Raw genomic sequence first — 5,379 nt, 5'->3', positions numbered from 1 at the left:
AGCTATATTAGGAGTCTGGGTTTTATGTTCTATGTGATTTATAATTTGTTCAATAAATGATTTTTATTTTTTTTATTTATTTTTTATTCAATCCAGTCCTTATCACAACCTAAACATCTCTTCGAATTGTTATTTAGAAATCCCATTACCACACAATAGGTCTTGAAGAAATGGAAGCTAGAACTAGCTAGATTCACGCCTATTACTGTAAAAGAGAATATAACTACTACAGTAGTACTATAGTATATAAATAGTACTACAATAGCGGCACTGCGTCCGACACGCGATAGCTCTCCGCCGCTTTTGTGCTGATTTAACTTACATTTCCACACATTTATTTGTTCACAGCTTCTTTATTACTTGAATCCATTTGTTATCGCAGTTTTTATCACTTTATTCTATTAGAATGATAGCTGAGTAATGAGAATCACGTGGGTGTGTGGTCTCAAAGTTATTGAATACTTTTAAATTTAATATTAAGAGCGTTTTTCCCTGGAATTGAAGTAAATATGGGACGTCCTTACCAAGAATTTGTTAACATAGAATGATGTGTATACACAAGTATATTCGAATGCATAAGTTTAAATACAAATTTAAACTTACGCATTTGAGTACTACGCTATAATGAGAAATTTGAAATGTCCAACAAATTATTCGGTTTGTAAAGAAGTTATCAGGGTAACAATATTTTAAATTTTAAATAATTAAACTGTCTTGCGGTTTTTTAAACCACAACATTCCATTCATTACCATCTTCCATAAACTCAATAAAAATATAGTCAGTTCCCGCAACTAATGCATTTTTACCAATATTTTGTTCCTATCAAGATTTTAAATACCATCAAAGATTTTATTATAAAAGCGTACGTGTACCTTTACCCGTGATTTAATTTTTATCTTTCGAAAATCGGAAAACAGGTTTTTCTATATCGTGTTAAACGAGACTTATGTGACTGCACTGCATATCAATAAAATCCTAATGAAAACTTCAACGTCAGATTAACCAAAAATGCATAATGGTTAAAATAATAAACAAAAGACAAAAACATATAGATGTATCAGAATTATATCGAATACGTAAACATCCCTAGTGAACTAACCCCTCATTAAAATCCTGAAACAATAATTAGACATGCACGTGCCTCCTGCAAGTCGTTAGATGGTTCACGAAGGCTAAGAGGGCCCTAGAGCGGCGCCCTGCGGTCACCCTCGCGCCTAATTGGTCCTTTGTGCTAAGTGTACTTTGTGAAAATACGCAGATTTTTACCTGCCTTATCGTGAAATCGAAAATCCATGTGAAGTTATTCCGAAAATGTAAAATGTTTACGCTACTGGTTTTAAAATACTAAAACGAATGGTATAATTTGCAAACCTCAAATAGTGTATGCTATTTACATTGTTAATTGAGTAAAGTTTAGGTTCAAGTTAGCTTAGCAGAGAGATTGAAGGAGAATGGGTGGATTCACTTTGACTGTTTACTTCGTACTTTCAATTCATTATACACAAAAAAATATACATAATTTAAATTATTTTCGAATAAAAATCATAAACCCTGTGAATATTTAAAAATTACACAGTTGTACTCTAGATGTATTATAATATATTGCTGGTTCTTCCAAGTTGTGCCTTCTTAATAAGTAGCAAAAAGTTGTTGAATAAAAATATAATTCAAAAATTATTTAAAAAGATGGTTTATTAAATTATGTAATACTCGGAGTTCAGTTCACAACTAGCTCTAAAACAGAAACTCGCGTTATTAACCTACTCGAAAAGATTAAACCAATTAATTCATCTAAAAATAATCTTTTGTTTATTGTTTCCACTTTTAATAATGTTATTTAAAGGTAAAACATAATATTAACACTTTTGATTTTACGAGATTATGATATATATAATTAGAACATTTTACCCATTTGCTAGTACTTAAAAAGGTTTTTTTCTATACTTCTTAAAATATTTCTCATCGGTAAAATGAGTTACTCTGTACCAAATCCAAACCCAAGTTAATCCCAAAATAAACACAGTTCTAGAACAATCAAGGCAACGCAAATCAGAGCAAACTATATCATTAACACTCCCGTAGAGATATACTATAAAGTGCTTACATGCGAAAATCAGACGAATTTACATAGTAATTGCAGATGCAAATGAAGATACAAAAGCACTGTCTGGTGCTCTCCGCAGATGGTAGATTCTGACAAATAGCTCTGCATTGGATTGTTGAATTAATATACTTAGGTATACAGAATTGTGGCCTTTTGACTTGTGTATTCATAGTCTAGGTGAGCTTCTGCAATTTTAATAAATGTACATAGTTTAGAAAATAAAAAACACACTTTAATAAAAGAATCAATGAAAATTTCCAACTTGCTTTCATACATACAAAATCATGGCGATCCTTATAAGAAAATAATATAATAAGAAAATCTCATGAAATTATTGTACTTTCATCGGTCCTTGATAAGTGTAGAAATTTTTAATGAAATCTTTTCGTTATATTGGGTCAAAAGTTAGTATTTTGTTTATCACAAAAACTTTAATTGAAATTTAATTGTTATAGTTTGAATGAAGATCCCGATTTGATTTCAAATATTGTTAGATGGAGCAATTTTTTGAGTTATACTTATAGTCACATACCTGGCTTACAATAAGACTTGTGGTTATATTTTATTTAGAAGCTCTTTAATTAGAAGAGTATTTTTATACTCTATAGTAGAGGTTGCCTTTTAATGATACCATGAAACAAATTTATTTATTCTCTCTAATACTTTTTTAATATTCAGCATACTGAGAATTATTTTAAAGTGATTACAAATCAAATAGGTAAATAACTAATATCCAATTATAAATAATCCTGAAATAATATAATTGAAATGACCTCATTACTTCAACTGTTAAGGCCAAAAGAGTTTTCATAATATACACAAAATTAATATTCCGAGAAGAACAAAATTTTCCTACACACAAAATTAATCATTCTACGTACTAATTTCAGTTACGGGACAAGTTGAAATTCCAAATTTCCCACTCACCAAAATGTTGCCATGACAAAATTAAAAAATAATCCTTAACATCGCGACGCTCTCTTTAAGCGAGATATTAAATATTTTTATAACGATAGAATGCCGTAACTTTTGATAGAAAAAGTTGTTCCTCAGCCGTAAACACAATTACGTTGATATTTTTGCCCGATTTGCTGGGAACTTTTTAAATTTCCCCCACTCCTGCGAACAGGTAACCCCGATACTGTTATTAATCAAAAACTCAATTAAATGGACGACTCTTTTCTTATTTTGTGGATAAAGAAAGAACAATGCAATTACAACAAACGGCAAAAAACATATTTTCGTGCAAAAACGGTTTGCTTTGTGTTTCGACTTGCGCCTATAAATTGAATTAGGTATTGGTTTTTGTTTGATTGTCGGCGGTAGGGGTGTGTTGTCTTTGAATTGTATTCAATCGGTAAGACATATTATTTACATTGAATATAATAAATACTGAATTTATTATTATTTTTGTTTGTTTCTCTTGTTAGCCGTACTTGTAACGCTAAGCGAAATAACATAATTGTCTCTGTAAGCGATAAAAATGAAATCTTTTGAACAATGAATACTCCAAGAAGGTTGAAATGAAAATGAATGCATAAGTATGTACACAAAAAAAATAACGTCGGGACAGATGGTATCTCGTAGAAGGTTTAAAAGAGATCAGCTCTTCTATTAATATACTATTATCTTTTTAGAAATTTCTTTCATGTTAAGCTTCAAAAATAAATGAATAACCAAAAAACTAAAAAAAAAATCAACGAAATAACCATCATTCATATGTGAGTTTAGAGCTATACGAAGCAAATGCTTCGTTGATAGCTGTGTTGTTAACATATTTATGTTTTCAATATCGCCGTTAAATTTTCAAATGCCACGTCAAATTTGTACATAAGAGATTTGTACACATTTTTTCATTTGACAGCTGACGTTCCTTTAAGCAGCGCACACCTGGGTGTAGATTGGCTGACAACTGTCAATTCTGACATGTGTCAGCTAATGTATTGACGCATGTTCTTTTATAAATGGGGTATTGTATATATTTTGTTACATATTTGATATACATGTGTGATTGAAGTGAATGTTAAATCAGGCAATTAAAATTGTCTGTTGTCTTCATTTTAACTTTCCACTACGATTTTGAAACTTAATTATTACTCGGATTTTACTATTCTAAAGAACAAAAATTTAAGCTAAACATATCTTTCAATTTTATTTTAAAGTGTGGTCTTATTTTAGACAATTATCACCATCATCAGCCTATATATGTCACCATATAAAAACAAAATGAATCACGTCAAAGAGTTGTTAAAAATAAAAGTTAATTAAATGAATACGATATGTGTGGCACACTTTTACTGGGTGTTTTAAAATACATCATTAATTCGTTAAGTTATCCATAAGCAGAGTGGCGCAGTGGAAGCGTGCTGGGCCCATAACCCAGAGGTCCGTGGATCGAAACCACGCTCTGCTAGTAAATATATAATACTCTTATATGTTTATTTTTTTACCAACAGAAATTTTATGTAGCTTTTTGAGAATTCCACTTGTTATTTTTATATATTTTTACAGGATCTTTTCATTAAAATAATTTTGATGTTTAGCAATTTTATAATCTATCTTAAAAAAAATAAAGGTACAACACGAATGCCAGAGCTTGCAGACGTTTCGTGTATTACGAACTAAAAATCTCGTTCCTTTGTATCGTTCAATATAGATTGTGCTATAGAGACTGTATCCTCCCCCCGTCCAGACTCTGATTGCACACAAATAGAGCTACATAATGAAAGCAATTTCCTTATTTGAGCTTAAATCGACAATATGGAATCCTAAAACGGCCAACAAGGCCTGCACTGGTCATACGTTCATTATAAAACACATTCTAGCCCCTATTGCTAAGCTGATAAAGGATAATTTAGAGTGAATAAATATAGCTGTTACAGACCAATGTTGCGGTTTGTGTAGGGGCACTAACATTCAGATTACAATGGGATTGGGGACCGCTTAAGAAACATATGAATTCAAATGTTACACATACATATATCAACCATTTATGTATAAGAGATATTTATCATATTTTCGTTTAAATTTGATTTTTGTAGTTGTAGTTATGAACTCAGATTATAAAACAAAAGGTAGAGAGGGCTGAACACGCGAGCGTCGCTTGAAAACAAAAAAATTCAAAAGCAAATACAGTGCTATTAACTTTCCTTGAGATGGCGAGAAATTGAACTAAAGAAAGTCATTTGACCACTTGGCAACCTTGGCGTTATTTTTGATGAGTCTTTGAAATTTGAGAAACATATAAGCAAAACCATATCTAATTGCTTTTACC

The 5,379-nt window shown here is 30.8% G+C and overlaps 1 non-coding gene across 1 annotated transcript; it reads left to right on the top strand.

Annotated features, from left to right (window-relative positions):
* The first annotated feature begins 4,446 nt into the window (after positions 1 to 4,446).
* Positions 4,447 to 4,518, top strand: Trnam-cau. Its single transcript has one exon. It is a non-coding gene; the product is annotated as a tRNA-Met (tRNA).
* Positions 4,519 to 5,379: the final 861 nt, after the last annotated feature.

The sequence above is a fragment of the Zerene cesonia genome, chromosome 17 (genome assembly GCF_012273895.1).
Source record: "Zerene cesonia ecotype Mississippi chromosome 17, Zerene_cesonia_1.1, whole genome shotgun sequence".
NCBI classification, from domain to species: domain Eukaryota; kingdom Metazoa; phylum Arthropoda; class Insecta; order Lepidoptera; family Pieridae; genus Zerene; species Zerene cesonia.
This window is presented reverse-complemented; position numbering and strand designations above follow the sequence as displayed.